The sequence below is a fragment of the Arachis ipaensis genome, chromosome B1, assembly GCF_059453495.1.
Source record: "Arachis ipaensis isolate K30076 ecotype BB chromosome B1, ASM5945349v1, whole genome shotgun sequence".
NCBI lineage: Eukaryota > Viridiplantae > Streptophyta > Magnoliopsida > Fabales > Fabaceae > Arachis > Arachis ipaensis.
Window position 1 is genome coordinate 99033513 of NC_142436.1, and position 19062 is coordinate 99052574.

The window sequence follows — 19062 nt, forward strand, 5'->3', positions numbered from 1 at the left end:
CTTTATTCTATTTAGCCAAATTACTAGCCTTAAGCAGAAAAACAAAAGAAAATCCCAAGTGAATCCTTGGTTAGCTTAAGATAAAAAATTACAAATAGAGTTAAATGTGGGAAACCTTTTGGGAACATGGATGATAGAAACAAAAGATAGAAAAGTTAAAAGAAACAAAATAAATTTGGGAAGCATGCACATGGGATAAAAATAAAAAGTGAAACATGAGCATGTAACAAAAAGTGGGAAAATATAGGAGAATAGGTAAAGAAGTTTTGTTTTACTAAATATGTATGTTAGGTGAAATCTTAGTTTAATTAAGGATTCACTTGTTAGCTCACTTGACCCTATACATAAATCCTTACCTTTACCTTGACCCCATTACAACCTTAATTGAAGACCTCATGACTTTTTGGTATGACTATATTCTATAATTATTGATTGGTTAGATGAAGAACAAAGCTATAGAAAGCAAGAATAAAAAGAAAAATAGATTGAATAAACCTAACAAACACTGAGTGACTAGAGAGTAAACACAAAATCCAGTGAGGGTTCTATAACTCATCAACATATATCTGTGCTTATAGTTACTAATTGTTTTGCAAGTTTGTACAATGTTTTCTTTCCCATCTCATTTGCTAAAATGCTTTATTATTTAAGGGTTGGCTATATATATATACACATGACTCCTTGAGAATGTGAAATAACTTGACTACATGTAAGCTTTATATATAAGTGAATAATTTAGAGTTGCATAATGCATCATTCATTTAGGTAGTTGCATTTAAATTAGGTTGCATTGCATGACATTCCATCACTTTAACCTTAATTATTTACCTTGGATTTAGCATGAGGACATGCTAGTGTTTAAGTGTGGGGAGGTTGATAAACCCATATTTCATGAGTTCTTTTGTGCTTAATTTAAGTGATTTATTCAATCCTTCACCTACTTATTCACATTAATTGCATGGTTTTACTTTCCCTTCCTTATTATGTGATGTAAATGAAAAACATGTTTCCTAAGCTTTAAAATTAATTAATTTAATTACCTTTATTTCCATTCGATGCCGTGATTAGTGTGTTGAGTAGTTTCAGATTTTCTAAGGCAGAATGACTTAAAGGATGGAAAAGGAAACATACTAAAATGGAAGGAGAAAGCAAAACGGAGCTTTTAAGGAAACTGGTATTCACGCGATCGCGTGCCAAGCACGAATCAGCAGCGACGCGGCCGCATGACAGACGCGACCGCGTGCCTTAAGCAGAACGCACATGACGCGGTCGCATGACTGATGCGACCGCATGGCAAGAAAAAGCTCCGAATGACGCGATCGTGTGACCCACGCGGACGCATGACAAAGGCCACGTATCAAAATTTACAAAATATGCCCCCAGCGAATTCTGAAGCCCTTTTTGGCCCAGATCCAAGTACAGACAGCATAGACCAGAGGTTATAAAGTGTGGGAATGCACCCATTCAAAGAGAGCTCGCATATTTTACTTCTCAATGATTTAGATTTAGTTGAGAGGGAGATCTTCTCTCTCTCTCTCTTAGGATTTAGGATTTCTTCTTGTTTTAAGAGTGACTCTCAATCCAGGTTTTATATTTCTTTGTTTTAAACTTCCCTTTCACTTTATTTATTTATTTCAGTATCTGAGTTGGCTATTTATCTTTATAATTGAATTTATGAATCTCTCCCATGTTGCAGACTGTTATTTGAATTAATGATATTTGAGGTATTTTCAGTTTATGATTGTTCTCTTTGATTTAAGTTACCATTGCTTCCCATCTAAGGATATTTTTATTATTCCAGCAATTTTACTTTTCCCCCTTTTGGTCCTGGTTAAGAATTCAGTAACTCAACAGTTATTAAACTCAACATAATTGATAATCGTTATCTTGCTAATTGAGCTGAACTTAAGTAATCCCAACCTTTTCTTAGGAAATAAATAGGATTCAAAGGCCAGATTAATTAGTTCCTTGACTTTCCTTTGCCCTAGTACAGGTTGATCAAGTGGAGTTTAGATTCAACTTTCATTATAGTAAAGAGAGATAACTACGTTGGACCTCTAACTTCACTTACCTTGCCAAAAGTCTGCTTTACAGTATTTCTTTACTCTAATTGCCATTTACTTTACTTATCATTCAAATTACTTGCTTCTCATCTTCTAAACCCCGATTACAACTTTTATAGCCAATAATAAGAATATACTTACTCGCAGTTCCTTGAGAAGACGACCCGAGGTTTGAATACTCGGTAAACAATTTCTAAAGGGGTTTGTTACTTGTGACACCCAAAACGTTTGTACGAAGGGATTTTTGTCGGTTTAGAGACTATATCTACAACGCAACTGTTTCCATGAATCTCTTTACTGGTAAAAATCCCGACGTCAGGGACCCTTGGTTACTCACGATTGCTCATGGCGACCCATAATGGCACACAATGTTATTTCTAATGAAAGAAATCATGGTGTTGGCATCATCAAGGCGGGTAGGTATTGCTTCTACCCACTTGAGTTGGAAAATGGTCCCATAAAGTCTATGCTCCATAAATCAAATATCTCGCAGAATAACATAGGTTGTTGAGGCATTTCATTCTTTTGGGACGTATTTTCCGACTTCTGACATTGGTGGCACGACACACAGAATCGATTAGCATCCTTGAATAAGGTTGGCCACCAGAATCCACAATCCAACACCTTTTTAGCTGTCCATTGTGGGCCAAAGTGGCCGCCACATTCGGACGAATGGCAAGCTTCAAGAATGGGTTGGATTTTAGATTCTGGTACACATCTTTGAATTACTTGGTCCACTCCGCTCTTCCATAAGTGAGGGTCATCCCAAATGTAGTATTTGGAATCACTCCTCAACTTGTCCCTTTGGTGTTTAGAAAAGTTAGGAGGGAAGATCTTAGCAACCAAGTAGTTCGCCAGTGGTGCAAACCAAGGAAAGATATCTGACACAGCATGCAAACCATTCAAGGCGGCTCAAATGATCCGCAACCAAGTTTTGAGACCCACTTCGATCCCTAATCTCAATGTCGAACTCTTGCAAGAGCAAGATCCAACGTATGAGCCTAGGTTTCGACTCATTCTTTGTCAATAAGTACTTTAAAGCTGCATGATCCGTGTATACCACTATCTTGGATCCTAGCAAATAAGATCTGAATTTATCTAAAGCATGAACAATAGCTAGGAGTTCCTTCTTTGTAGTGGTATAGTTGGATTGTGCCGCATCCAATATTTTAGAAGAGTAAGCAATGACATAAGGAAGTTTACCATCGTGCTGTGCAAGTACGGCACCTACAGCATGGTTTGACGCATCACACATTATCTCGAATGGCTGCATCTAGTTGGGGCCTCGCACAATCGGTGCCATGGTAAGAACTCTCCTTAGCTCCTCAAACGTACTCACACATGCACTGTCAAACTCAAAGTCCACATCTTTCTGGAGCAGGCACAACAATGGCAAAGCAATCTTGCTGAAATCCTTAATAAAGCGCCTGTAAAATCCTGCATGTCCCAAAAATGAGCGGACCTTCCTCACAGATGAGGGGTGAGGTAAATTGGTGATAACATCGACCTTGGCCGGGTCTACAAAAATGCCTTCATTAGATACTACATGTCCTAACACTATACCCTGCCTTACCATGAAGTGACATTTTTCAAAATTTAAGACAAGGTTAGTGTCAACACATCTAGCTAAGACCTTGGCCAAGTTCTCTAAGCAACAATCAAATGAAGTTCCATAAACACTGAAGCCATCCATAAAGACTTCTAGACAATTCTCCATTAGATCGGAAAAGACACTGGTCATACACCGCTGAAAAGTAGCAGGTGCATTGCATAGTCCAAATGGCATCCTTTTGTAAGCAAAGGTGACAAAAGGACAAGTGAATGTGGTCTTTTCCTGATCCTCAGGAGCAATGTGAATCTGGAAGTAACCAGTAAAGCCATCAAGAAAGCAATAATGGGATTTACCCGCCAACCGGTCTAACATCTGATCAATAAAGGGCAAAGGCTAGTGGTCCTTTCTTGTAGCGGCGTTCAACCTTCTGTAATCGATGCACACCCGCCAAGCATTTTGTACTCTCTTGGTGACCACTTTACCATCATCCTTTTTAACCGCAGTGATGCCCGATTTCTTAGGAACAACCTGGACCGGGCTCACCCACTCACTATCAGAAATCAGGTATATGATACCCACATCAAGTAGCCTAGTGACCTCCTTCTTTACCACATCAAGGATGGTTGTGTTGAGCCTTCTTTGTGGTTGCCTAACCGGTCGAACTCCCTCTTGGAGAAAGATACGATGCGTGCATGTGCGGGGGTCAATCCCACAATATCGGCTAGACTCCAACCAATTACCTTTTTGTACTTTCTCAGAACATCTAGGAGCTTTCCTTCCTCTTTACTAGAAAGCTCACTAGCAATAATGACCGAAAACCTTTGGTTGTCCTCTAAGAAAGCATACTTCAAATGAGATAGAAGAGGCTTCAGTTCACTCTTTGCCTCAAGTTGAGGTTCCTTTTCATCAAGCTCATGGAGTTCATTATCAACAACTTTCTCTTGTTCACCCTCTTGGTCATTCGTCTCTTCAACAATAGGTAGCTGGTGCACGAAGTTGTGATCTCAACTGTGCCAACAACTTGGTACGCATGATCGTAATCTCAACTCTTTTTCACAACTCCGCACAACTAACCAGCAAGTGCACTGGGTCATCTAAGTAATAAACCTTACGTGAGTAAGGGTCGATCCCACGGAAATTATCGGCTTGAAGCAAGCTATGGTCATCCTTGTAAATCTAAGTCAGGAAGATTCAAATGGTTATGAGGTTTTGACAATTAAAATATAAATAAAATATAAAATAGGATAGAGATACTTATATAATTCATTGATGGAAATTTCAGATAAGCGTCTGGAGATGCTTTGTTACTTCTGAACTTCTGCTTTCCTACTGCCTTCTTCCAACCATGCGTTACCTCCTTCCATGACAAGCTGTATGATCCTCTTGGATGAAAACAAATCCATATGCATTGTCACTGCACGGCTAATCATCTGTCGGTTCCCGCAAGCGTCGGAATAGGACCATTGTCCTTTTGCACACTATCACTTGTGCCCCACATTCACAGGTTTGAAGCTCGTCACAGTCATTCCTTCCCGGATCCTACTCGGAATACCACAGACAAGGTTTAGACTTTCCGGATCCCAAGAATGGTTGCCAATAATTCTAGCCTATACCACGAAGGTTCTAATCTTAGATTAGAAACCCAAGAGAATATACTCCAGCTGTCGTCCAATGACTACGTTGAACATCATGTAGATCGCTTTGTGGTTGTCAGGCACGCATCCTTGGCTAAGTGAGTAACGAAGATTGGGTGATTGTCACGGGTCACCCCTTCATTCTGACTTAACTGAATTAAGTACGAGAGTATATCTTGGAGAAGAAGTGGGCATGAATTGAATAGAAAACAGTAGTAATTGCATTAATTCATGAAGAACAGCAGAGCTCCACACCTTAATCTATGGGGTGTAGAAACACCACCATAGAAAATACATAAGTGAAAGGTCTAGGAATGGCCGTGAGGCCAGCCTCCAAACATGTACAAAATGATCAAAAGATGTAAAACTCCTTAAAATAAATCTCTAAAAGTAGTTTTTATACTAAACTAGTAAATTAGGGTTTACAGAAAATGAGTAACTAAGTGCAGATAGTGCATAAATCCACTTCTGGGACCCACTTGGTCTGTGATTGGGCTGAGCGTTGAAGCTTTTTCATGCTTAGGCTGTTCCTAGAGTTAAACGCCAGCTTTGGTTCCAGTTTGGGCGTTTAACTCCAATTCTGGTGCCAGTTTGGGCGTTTTATGCCAAGATGTTTTAGGCTGAATTTGAACGCCAGTTTGGGCCACTGAACTTCGAGAAAAATATAGACTATTATATATTGATGGAAAGCCCAGGATGTCTTCTTTCCAACGCAATTGAGAGCGTGCCAATTGGGCTTCTGTAACCCCAGAAAATCCACTTCGAGTGCAGGGAGGTCAGAATCCAACAGCATCTGCAGTCATTTTTCAGCCTCTGAATCAGATTTTTGCTCAGGTCCCTCAATTTCAGCCAGAAAATACTTGAAATCACAGAAAAACACACAAACTCATAGTAAAGTCTATAAATGTAATTTTTGAATAAAAACTAATAAAAGTATAATAAAAATTAACTAAAATATACTAAAAACTATGTAAAAACAATGCAAAAAATGGTATAAATTATCCGCTCATCACAACACCAAACTTAAATTGTTGCTTGTCCCCAAGCAACTGAAAATAAAATAGCATAAGAAGAAGAGAATATACAATGAATTCCAAACTTATCAATGAAGATTAGCTTCAATTAGATGAGCGGAACTTGTAGCCTTTTTGCTTCTGAACAATTTTGGCATCTCACTTTATCCTTTGAAGTTCAGAATGATTGGCATCTATAGGAACTCAGAATTTAGATAGTGTTATTGATTCTCCTATTTCAGTATGTTGATTCTTGAACACAGCTACTTTATGAGTCTTGGCCGTGACCCTAAGCATTTTGTTTTCCAGTATTACCACCGGATACATAAATGCCACACACACATAACTGGGTTAACCTTTTCAGATTGTGACTAAGTTTTGCTAGAGTCCCCAATTAGAGGTGTCCAGAGCTCTTAAGCACACTCTTTTTTTTTTGCTTTGGACCACGACTATAACTGCTCAGTCTCAAGCTTTTCACTTGACACCTTCACGCCACAAGCACATGGTTAGGGACAGCTTGGTTTAGCCGCTTAGGCCAGGATTTTATTCCTGTGGGCCCTCCTATCCATTGATGCTCAAAGCCTTGGATCCTCTTTACCCTTGCCTTTTGGTTTAAAGGGCTATTGGCTTTTTCTGCTTGCTTTTTCTTTTTTTTTCTTTTTTTTTGTTTTTTTCTTTCTTTCTTTTCGCCAAATTTTTTTTCGCAAGCTTTTGTCTATTCACTACTTTTTCTTGCTTCAAGAATCAATTATATGATTTTTCAGATTATCAATAACATTTCTCTTTTTTCATTATTCTTTCAAGAGCCAACAATTTTAACATTCATATACAACAAATTCAAAAATATGCACTGTTCAAGCATTCATTCAGAAAACAAAAAGCATTGCCACCACATCAAAATAATTAAACCAATTTCAAGATAGAATTCGAAACCATGCACTCCTTGTTCTTTTGCAATTAAAACATTTTTTCATTTAAGAGAGGTGATGGATTCATAGAATATTAATAGCTTTAAGACATAGGCACTAGACACTAATGATCATGTAATAAAGACACAAACATAGACAAAACATGAGGCATAGGAAACGAAAAATAGAAAAATAAGGAACAAGGAAATTAAAGAACGGGTCCACCTTAGTGATGGCGGCTAGTTCTTCCTCTTGAAGATCTTATGGAGTGCTTGAGCTCCTCTATGTCTCTTCCTTGCCTTTGTTGCTCCTCCCTCATGGCTCTTTGGTCTTCTCTAATTTCATGGAGGAGGATGGAGTGTTCTTGGTGCTCTATCCTTAGTTGTCCTATTTTGGAACTCAATTCTCCTAGGGAGGTGTTGATTTGCTCCCAATAGTTTTGTGGAGGAAAGTGTGTCCCTTGAGGCATCTCAGGGATTTCATGATGAGGAACTTCCTCATGCTCTTGTTGAGGTCCATGAGTGGGCTCTCTTGTTTGCTCCATCCTTTTCTTAGTGATGGGCTTGTCCTCTTCAATGAAGATATCTTCCTCTATGACAATTTCAGCTGAATTGCATAGGTGACAAATGAGATGAGGGAAGGCTAACCTTGCCAAAGTGGAGGGCTTGTCTGCCACCTTGTAGAGTTCTAAGGATATGATCTCATGAACTTCTACCTCCTCTCTAATTATGATACTATGGATCATGATAGCCCGGTCTACAGTAACTTCAGACCGGTTGCTAGTAGGAATGATAGAGCGTTGGATGAACTCCAACCATCCCCTAGCCACGGGTTTGAGGTCAAGCCTTCTTAGTTGAACCAGCTTGCCTCTTGTGTCTCTCTTCCATTGAGCGCCTTCCACTCAAATGTCCCTAAGGACTTGGTCCAACCTTTGATCAAAGTTGACCCTTCTAGTGAAAGGGTGAGGATCTCCTTGCATCATAGGCTAGTTGAATGCCAACCTCACATTTTCCAGACTAAAATCCAAGTAGTTCCCCAGAACCATTGTGAGCCAATTCTTTGGGTTCGGGTTCACACTTTGGTCATGGTTTCTAGTGATCCATGCATTAGCATAAAACTCTTGAACCATTAAGATCCCAACTCGTTGAATGGGGTTGGTGAGGATTTTCCAACCTCTTCTTCGAATCTCAAGTCGGATCTCTGGATATTCATTCTTTTTGAGCTTGAAAGGGACCTCGGGGATCACATTTTTCTTGGCCACAACTTCATAGAAGTGGTTTTGATGCACTTTTGAGATAAATCTCTCCATCTCCCATGATTCGGAGGTGGAAGTAATTGCCTTCCCTTTCCTCTCTCTAGAGGTTTCTCCGGCCTTTGGTGCCATTAGTGGCTATGGAAAAATAAAAAGCTTAACCTTTTCCCACACCAAACTTAGAAGGTTTGCTCGTCCTCGAGCAAAAGAAGAAAGAAATGAGTAGAAGGGGAAGAAATAGAGGAGATGGAGGGGGGTGTAGGTTCATCCAAGGGGGAAAGAAGTGTTTGTGATGTGTGAAAATGAAGGTAGTAAGGAGGGGTATTTATAGGGTAGGGGTGAGAGGGGGGTTTTGGTCATGTGTGGGTGGGTTTGGGAGGGAAATGGTTTGAATTTGAATGGTGAGGTAGGTGGGGATCCTGTGGAGTCCACAAATCCTGAGGTGTCAAGGAATTTAAGTCCCTACACCATTCTGGCATTTAATCACCCATTGTGTGCCAAATCTGGCATTTAACGCCAGCTCTGCTACCTTTCCTGACGTTAAACGCCAGTCTGCTGCCCATTTCTGGCGTTAAACGCCCAGAGTGTTGTCCATTCTGGCATTTAACGCCCAGAATGCTGCCAGGCTGGGTGTTAAATGCCCATTCTGCTATCCTTACTATTGTTTAAACGCCAATAAGCCTGTCCTCTAGGGTTTGCTATTTTTGATGCTATTTTTCATTCTATTTTTGATTTTTTCATTTGTTTTTGTGACTTCACATGATCATCAACCTAAAGAAAACATAAAATAACAATAGAAAATAAATAAATATAATTAAATAACATTGGGTTACCTCCCAACAAGCGCTTCTTTAATGTCAATAGCTTGACAGTAAAGCTCTTAGAGAGCTTCACAGAGAATCAGAGCTTGATGTTGGCCTCCCAACACCAAACTTAAAAGTTGAGTGTGGGGGCTCTGTTTGACTCTATATTGAGAGAAGCTTTTCATGCTTCCTCTTCATGGTTACAGAAGAAGATCCTTGAGCCTTAAACACAAGGTAGTCCTCCTTCAATTAAAGGACTAGCTCTCCTCTGTCCACATCAATCACAGCTCTTGCTGTGGCTAGGAAGGGTCTTCCAAGGATGATGAATTCATTTTCATCCTTCTCAGTCTCTAGGATTATGAAGTCAGCAGGGATGTAATAGCCTTTAACCTTCACTAAGACATCCTCTACAAGTCCATAAGCCTGTTTCCTTGAATTGTCTGCCATCTCTAGTGAGATTCTTGCAGCTTGTACCTCAAAGATCCCTAGTTTCTCTATTACAGAGAGGGGCATGAGGTTTATACTTGATCCCAGGTCACACAGAGCCTTCTCAAAGGTCATGGTGCCTATGGTACAAGGTATTAAGAACTTTCCAGGATCCTGTTTCTTCTGAGGTAATTTCAGTAGAACCAAATCATTTAGTTCATTGATGAGCAATGGAGGTTCATCCTCCCAAGTCTCATTATCAAATAGCTTGGCATTCAGCTTCATGATTGCTCCTAGATATTGAGCTACTTGTTCTTCAATAATATCTTCATCCTCTTCAGAAGAAGAATTCTCATCAGAGCTCATGAATGGCAACAGTAAGTTCAGTGAAATCTCTATGGTCTCTATATGAGCCTCATATTCCTTTGGTTCCTCATTAGGGAACTCCTTGGAGGCCTGTGATGACAAGTCATCTTAGCCTAGTTTCACTAGCCTTTTTCTTTTGTTTTCAATTGAATTATGCACTTTCTTGAGCCAAAAGCAAGCCAATTGGGTAGATTTTCATGTTTCCTTTGATTTAATCAACCATGTATGAATTCATGCTATTTCATGAGGTTTTATGCTATAATTGTCATATATTATGAAAGAATGAATATCTCATGATTTTGAGCATAGCTTTGATGTGTTTGGTTGATTAATGATAGGTGAAGAAAGCTTGGAGAAAGGTTGATGCAAGAAGGAATGACTTGAGTCTTGGATTAATTATGAACCAGGAAGCAAAAGCTGGAGCAAAAGTTAGCCCCTAACTTTTTGGCTAACTTTTGGGCAAAAGCTGGACCAAAAGTTAGCCCCTAACTTTTTGGCTAACTTTTGGCATGAAAAACACTCCCTGGATGCACCAAAAGTTTGCGCCAACGTTAGCTCCTAACTTTTTGGCTAACGTTGGCGCTTGAAAAACTCCCTGGGCTAGCAAAAGTTTGCGCCAACGTTAGCCCCTAACTTTCTGGCTAATGTTGGCGCCATGAATAACTAAGGGGAGGCCAACGTTGGAGAAAAAGTTAGACCCCTAACTTTTGCCCCAACGTTGGTATCAGCAAAACAAGGGTGCTGATGTGAAAAGTTGGAGCAAAAGTTAGACCCTAACTTTTACTCCAACTTTCACTCAAGCTTTCATGATTCCAACCCGGTTCAATTCGGTTCTTCTCCAAACTCCAAGAGCAATCAACCAAGGCCTCTCTCAACCCAATTCCACCAAGAGCAAAGGCCCAATTGAAGGCTTGAAGACCATTTGAAGAAAGTGTATAAATAGATTAGAATTTAAGTTTTAGGGGGGCTTCTTTTTGGAGTTTTCAGAAGAGCTTTCTTTTCTGGTTTGATTGAGAGCTCACTTTTACATTCTAGCATTGTTGTTTTAATTCAAGAGAATTTGGGAGGAGAATTGATCTCTCTTCTTCCTTGTTCTTGCCCAGCACTCTTTACTTTTCTTGTCTTGGATCTTGGGTGGAGAATTGAAGAACTTCTGTTTCAATCTCACTTTGGGATCTTGTTTAATTTTCTGCTTAATTAAATTTCAGTTTCGGTTAATTGTTCTTCATCTACTTTCTTTGTAATTTACAATTTCTTTTGCAATTGTGCTTGTTGGATCTAGGAAGGCATTGAGATCTAGACTTGGTTATCTAGTCTCTTGGGTCCTGAGATCCGGATTTCCCATTTCCCATTCCCTGTTTACTGTTTTCATGCTTATTTACATTTCTGTTTTAAGATCCGGTTCAATCCAAGTCTTCTTCTATTTCTCTGCTTGTTGCAATTTTTCATTTCCTTGTTTAATTTCTGCAAATCCAATTCCCAATTCCCTTTACAATTCAAGCCATTTACATTTCTTGCACTTTAAGATTCTGCAATTTACATTTCTTGCGTTCTAAGTTTCTGCCATTTAATTTCTTGCTCTTTAAGATTCAGCACTTTAAATTCCAGTTCTCTTTAATTTCATGCAATTTACCCATTTCCTTTACTTTCTATGCAATTTCAATTCTGCAAATCACAAATCTCTCAACCAAATCTTGATTCGCTTGACTAAATCAACCACCAAACTAAAATTGCTCAATCCATCAATCCCTGTGGGATCGACCTCACTCACGTGAGTTATTATTACTTGATGCGACCCGGTGCACTTGCCGGTTAGATTTGGGTGTTTTGGAAAAATTCGTTTCTCCGCGAAAATATCCCATCAAGTTTTTGGCGCCGTTGCCGGCGATTGATTAGATTGACAATGATTAAGTGAGGTGGTGATTTAGATTTAGCATTTTTATTTTCTGTTTCTCTAATATTCAAGTAACCTGCTAACTGTTTGAAATTTTGCCTAAGATGACTGAAACTTCGCTTTAGCAACAAAGTGAAGTTTCCCTGGAAATTTCTGACTCTATGCAATGTTCTTGCTTACACAAGAGAAGCAATTTCTGCCACTAATCTCCCAAGTCCATCAACTGTTTGATACTTTGTGCCAGCTAACCTTCTGAATCACATTCTAAGCTTGAAAATATTCAATCATCACTTGAATTGTTTGTGACTGTGCAGATCATGGAAGGGAACTCAACAAATTCTAGCAATCATGAGAGTAATATCCCCACCTTGGATGATAATGTAACCCATAGTTCGAAGCAACTATCCATAGCCATGAATGATGTAGCCCAATGGTTTGAAGCTTTTCCACAAGGAAGCATTATCGGATGGGAAGAACTGATGAGTGGACTCCTAGTCAAGTTGAACCCATCACAAAGAGTTGTTAAGCCAGAGGCAGAAGTGCATCCATTCACACAAGAGAAAGAAATTGAAGGTGCTCGTGCAGTCATAAGCCAAAACAAGCAGATGCATCAGCAGACTCTACAACAACTAGACATGATGGCTAGAAAAATCACTGAGTTGAGACATGCTGTAGTACATACATACAACCTGACTCAAAGCTCATATGGGTGTAATCAAGCTGAACACAGTTTTGGGGCCATTAACCATGAGCAACAAAGTTATGAGCAACTACAGTCTCCAAGCAATCACTCTAGCATGCTCCAACACAGGCCTCAGAATGATGTGTACAATCCACCTTGGAGAACTCATTCTAATGGGAGGGGGGTTGAGAACCAAAACCAAAGACCAAGGGACTTCAACAGCAACAATCCCAGCTTCAATAATCAACTTAAAACACACCCCCACAACAACAATCACACGCACTTCCAACCTCGTCCTACCTCACCATTCGCCCAAAATGACCTTCATCGACCACCACAATTGACACAGCCACAACCATTCCCAACCTTTCAAAGAATCTATATTCTAGAAATGCTGATGGAGAGGTCCATAAAAATTCAAGAAATGATGGCAATAGAGCAGGAAGAAATAAAAAAACATCAAGAGATGATAAGCAAGAACCAAGAGGCTTCACTCAGAAGACTTGAAAGGTAGATAGAACAATTGGTTCAAAACCTTGCTGAATTGGGAGAGAAGAAGGGGACTCTGAACCCAAAGAGCCATGAAAAGGATGCTGGATTAAAAGAGAAGGGAGTCATGGAGGAAAGTAAGAAGGCTATGGAAAGAGAAACAGAAAGAAGGAAGCCCATAGCAAGAGAAGGAACCTAAGGCAACAGAAGCCTCAACTTCCATGATCAGAGGATGAAGGATGTCAAGCTAGTGACAATAAAAGAGCGCTTGTTGGGAGGCAACCCAACCTGAGGTAGTTTTCTGTTCATAACTATTTTAATAAAAAGGTTAAGTAGTTTTATCTATAATGCAAGAAGCTAAGTTTGGTGTTGCACACCAAAACAATCTAAAGGAGAAGGCAGGATTCTAAGTTTGGTGTTTCACCAAAATCCCATTATAAAACATATTCTCACTTTCTGCATAATGCTGGCTTCAAGCATGTTGGATGAACTAGTTAACTATTCTGCTGTTTCCTAGTTTTCAGTTTTATTGCTTTTGAAAAAGAAGAAGAAAAGAAAAAATTATCACACATGGTTAATTTGATGCATGAAAACCATTGGCAAGGTACTAAGTTTGGTGTTCCCACACCAAAGTAAGTTCAAAAGCCCATAAATAAATCAGCCAGACTAACCATTGTTTCCAAGTGCTTGGGGAACAAGCAACTTTCAATATCATTGCAGAGGTCCATACAAGCTTTTGGAAGGATTAAGCATCATCAACCAAAGAAACAAGATTGTATTGTTAAGTGATGATGAGAAGAAGGAAAGCAAGCGAACTCCAAAAGGTTGTATTGTTAAGTGATTATCTTACATCAAACACTGCTATGATTGAGAGTGGTTTAGTTTCCCTGATTATCTGTCTGCATAGCATAATTTTTCTGTAATTCAATAAGCAAGATGCTTGATCATTCACAACATTTTTCTCTTCAAAACTTGTTTGCACTCAATGTTCAAAAATGCATCACATGAAAGTTCTTTGAAAAGAAGGATTGAGGAATTAAACAATTTTGAGGCAAGCAAAAGATTAGGAGAAGTGGTGGTTCTAGTTGTATGATTATGTATTGAGGTTGCATGCTTGTGAAAACTTGCATGGGAGCTCATAGGCAGGACATGAAGTTCAAAGAAGTATTGTGGAGATTCTCAAAAATTTATTGATCCAAGAAGCAGCAAACAAAACAAAAGAAAGAAAAGAAAATACAAAAACAAAAAGAACATGGCCCAAGGCTCTGAGCATCAATTACTAGGCAGAAAAAGAAAGAAAAACCAAAACTCAAAGAGTTGTTAGCCTAGTAAATGCTTGTGGTTGAGTTGTGTCAAAGAAAGAGGCTTGAGCAAGTAAATTGATGCCAAAGCATCTTAGGCGAGTTTCACTAGCATTTTTCTGTTAGTTTTAGTTGTTTTATGCACTTTCTTGAGCTTAAAGTAACCAAGAATGGTTAAATGAATAACAAAGCAATGAACCATCCAAACAGTATGATTTTTATGCAAATTTCATGAGTTTTTAGTTATATTACTTGAATGCTATGAATGGAAGATTCTCATGAAAATTTGCAAGACTTTGATGCAGTTGTTTGGATGATTTTAGGGAAGAAGAGGCTAGGCAAGGAAGCAACAAAAATCAATAAAGGAAGCTTGAATATCACATGTGGAGTTTAAGTTCCAGTTTAAGCTTAAACTGGAACTTAAACGGCCAAAATCATGAAAGCTGAGGAAAGGGTGAAAGTGGCGTTTAACCTCCAGTTTAACCTTAAACTGGAAGTTAAACGCCAGAAATGGGAAATGCACCAGGGAGCCATTTCCACGTTTAAGCTCCAGTTTAACCTTAAACTGGAGCTTAAACGTGTTCGACCAAGTTTTCTCCTCCAGGGTTGCTTTCTCCATTTCCACGTTTAAGCTCCAGTTTAACCTTAAACTGGAGCTTAAAAGTGTTCGACCTCCAGGGTTGCTTTCTCTGCTTCCACGTTTAAGCTCCAGTTTAACCTTAAACTGGAGCTTAAAAGTGTTCGACCTCCAGGGTTGCTTTCTCTGCTTCCACGTTTAAGCTCCAGTTTAACCTTAAACTGGAGCCAGTTTAACCTTAAACTGGATCTTAAACGTGTTCGACCTCCAGGATGGCTTTCTCTATTTCCACGTTTAAGCTCCAGTTTAACCTTAAACTGGAGCTTAAACGTGTTCGACCTCCAGGGCTGCCTTTCCTATCTCCACGTTTAAGCTTCAGTTTAACCTTAAACTGAAGCTTAAACGTGTTCGACTAAGTGACCCTCCAGGGCTGCCTTCTTCCATTTCCACGTTTAAGCTTCAGTTTAACCTTAAACTGAAGCTTAAACGTGCTTCCACAAAAGGCATCACTGGAAGTGTCTGGCGTTTAAGCTGCAGTTTAAGCTTAAACTGCAACTTAAACGCCACTATTAGAAAAGGTTTCTGGGCCAAAAATATTGCAGTTTAAGTTAGCATTTGAGCACAAACATTAACTTAAACTTACTCTGGTATGAAACCCAATTGAATATCATGGTTTATGGATTGGGCCTGAAGGATTGATGAGTCTGGAATTTCAATTTGTTGAGTCATGTGTCATTACTTGATTATCACTAAGTTGGCTCAATGAATGTTACAGAATTTGGATCAGCAGCCTCATCAAGATTATGGATCATAAACCCAAAGCAAAAGGAAAGCAGGGAGAGGCCTCAAAGCCCAAGAAACACAACAGAAGCTCAATGTAGAAAGTGTATAAATAGGATAGAATTTAAGTTAGGAGGAACCTTTTCATTTTGCTAGTTTTCATACCTTTGTAATTGAATTCAGAGCTATGACTCACTAAACCCCCTTTCATTGGGTTAGGGAGCTCTATTGTAATTCAATGAATCAATAATAGTTTATCTTCTTCTTCAATCTTTTCTCTTGAATTTTGTTAGAAAGCTTCTCGATCTAATTCCATTGGGTAGTTGTCTTGGGAAAGAAACTACCCATAATTGGAATCCTTCGGAACCTTGGGAAAGGAATGGAGGATTCATGCTAGAGAAGCTTTCTCACAGTGAATTGGATTGGGGTTTGGATGGATATTGTGACATGTAATCCTACCAAATTGTGGTTCATGAAACTGTGTGGTATAATCAGTGATCGAGCATCATCTCTTCTTATGAACATTTAAACCAAGGGATTGGGAATTTGTTTGTTTTTAGAGAGAATTGGTGAGCCAAGGGATTGGGATCCAATCATATAAGATTGCCAAGCAAAATTCAATGAACGCATTAGTTGAGGAAGAGATAAACGTGTTTTGATTCGGAGATCTCAATATCTCCTATAACCCAATGAATTCCCCATCTCCGATTTCCACTTTCTCTTTACATTCTGCAACTCAATTCATGCAATCACCCCCATTCCCTTTTAATTTCAGCAATTTAGCTTCTGCTCTTTAATTCATGCAATTTAAAATTCCGCCATTTCAATTCCTTGCCATTTACGTTTCCCGCCAATTTTACATTCCACAATTCTCATCTAATTCTTGATTCCGCTCAACTAGACACACTTCTAATCCGACTTGCTCATTCAACCAATCCTTGTGGGATTCGACCTCACTCTATTGTGAGTTTTTACTTGACGATAACCGGTGCACTTGCCGGAAGGAATTTTGCCGATCGTGCAATTTCCTAAATCGTGGCATAACTAGTTTATGCGCATCAAGTTTATGGCGCCGTTGCCGGGGATTGGTTTTCGATTGACAATTCTCCAATTGGAAGTTAACTAGATTGAGCATTTTTTTTGCTTTGTTCATTCAGTTCAAGTTACTTGTTGAATTTTAATTTCTGCACTCTGTTACATGCTTTCTTTCTTTATGCCTTTAAATTCAAGCAACTAACTCACTGACTCACTAACTATTTGAATTAATTCCTCAACTGCTCTAACCATACTCTTCCATTAACCAATAGTATTTTACTTGTTTGTTGCCTGTGCTGTGTTCTTGTATGACAGGTAGGAGAGGAGAGACATCAACTCCTCCATATACCGAACCAGAGAGGACCCTTCATAGACTTAGAAGGGAAGCAAGAGGGAAGAGAGTACTGGGAGAAGAAGAATCTGAAGGAGAATCTGAGGACAATTTTGAGGAAGCTCTAGATCTCAACATGGAAAGAGAAGTTCATAACCATGGGAGAGCTGATGGAAACAATGCCATTCCCGAGAGGAGGGTTCTTGGTTCATACATAAACCCAACATCTGGGAATTGTGGTAGCAGCATTCAGAAACCACCCATTCAGGCCAACAATTTTGAGCTCAAACCACAGCTAATATCACTTGTGGAGAATCATTGTTCATTTGGTGGGAGTGCTAATGAAGACCCAAACCAACATCTCACAAAATTCCTGAGAATTTGCGACACTGTGAAGTCCAATGGAGTCCAGGAAGATGCCTATAAACTGCTTTTGTTCCCATTTTCCCTTAGGGACAAGGCAGCTAAGTGGCTGGAATCATTCCCAAGGGGGAGCCTAACAACATGGGATGAGGTGGAAAGCAAGTTTCTGGCACGTTTCTACCCCCCACAAAAGGTCAATAGGCTTCGATCTGAGGTTCAGACTTTTAGACAACAAGATGGTGAAACTCTCTACGAGGCATGGGAGAGGTTCAAGGATCTGACAAGGAAATGCCCACCAGACATGTTCCATGACTGGGTGCAATTGCACATTTTCTATGATGGACTTTCTTATGAATCAAGGAAGGCTGTAGACCATTCATCAGGAGGTTCATTGAACAGGAAAAAGACTGTGGAAGAAGCCATTGAAGTGATTGAGACAGTGGCTAAGAATGAGTACTACTATGCATCAGAGAGACACAACACTAAAGGAGTCATGGAGCTGAACCATGTTGATACAATTCTAGCCCAAAACAAGGTGTTTGCCAAGCAACTAGCAGAGCTCACCAGGAAATTAGAAACAAAGCAAGTGGCTGCAATACACACACAAGATCAAGAGGAAGCAAGCACTGAAGGAGGTGATTGGGAAGAGGCCAATTATGTAGGAAATCAACAAAGGCAACCATATGATCCACATTCCAACACTTACAACCCAGGCTGGAAAAACCACCCAAACTTTGGGTGGGGAAACCAGCAAAACCAACATAACAAGTCCACATACCAAAACTCCAACCAAAGATCATACCAAGCCACACAAAACGCTTACTCCCAACCATCATATCAAGGCCAAAATAATCGACCTACCCAACCTAATCCGAACCAACAATTTCAAGATCAATTAAACAGGATAGAAGGAATGCTTGCAACCATGGGTCAAGACATAACCGAATTGAAAGCCTTTAAGGAAGAAGTAATTTCCAACTTGCAAAACCAAGGAGCTGCCATCGAGAAGCTAGAAAATCAAATTGGGTATTTGTATAAGCAAACCCCTGGGCCAAGCGTTTCTCATGCTGCCAAGGCTATTGCAAGGGAAGAATGTAAGGCCATAACCCTCAGAAGTGGAAAGGAGCTAAAGGAGATCTCAAGGGAAACCACAGAGGATGAAGCAAAGGAAAATGTGAGAGACAAGGAACAGGGACAATCTTTTACACCGTCTGCAACAAAAGAAAAAGAAAAAGAGGTCCTGAAGCCGTATACACCCAAAGCACCATATCCTCAACGTTTGATGAAAAGTGAAAAGGATGGCCAATTCTCCAGATTTTTGGAGATTTTCAAGAAGCTTCAAATCAACATTCCGTTTGCTGAGGCAATAGAGCAAATGCCACTCTATGCAAAATTCTTAAAGGAATTAATGACCAAAAAGAGAAGCTGGAGAAATGAGGAAACTATGTTGTTGACTGAAGAATGCAGTGCCATCATTCAACACAAATTGCCTCAGAAACTGAAGGATCCAGGCAGTTTTCAAATCCCCTGCATCATAGGAGAAGTCATGGTGGAGAAGGCCTTGTGTAACTTAGGGGCCAGTATCAATTTGAT

The 19062-nt window shown here is 39.6% G+C and overlaps 1 non-coding gene across 1 annotated transcript; it reads right to left on the bottom strand.

Moving 5' to 3' along the window:
* Positions 1-17668: 17668 nt before the first annotated feature.
* On the bottom strand, positions 17669-17772 carry LOC148577621 (small nucleolar RNA R71). Its single transcript, XR_015904517.1, has one exon. It is a non-coding gene; the product is annotated as a small nucleolar RNA R71 (small nucleolar RNA).
* Between the last annotated feature and the right edge of the window lie 1290 nt (positions 17773-19062).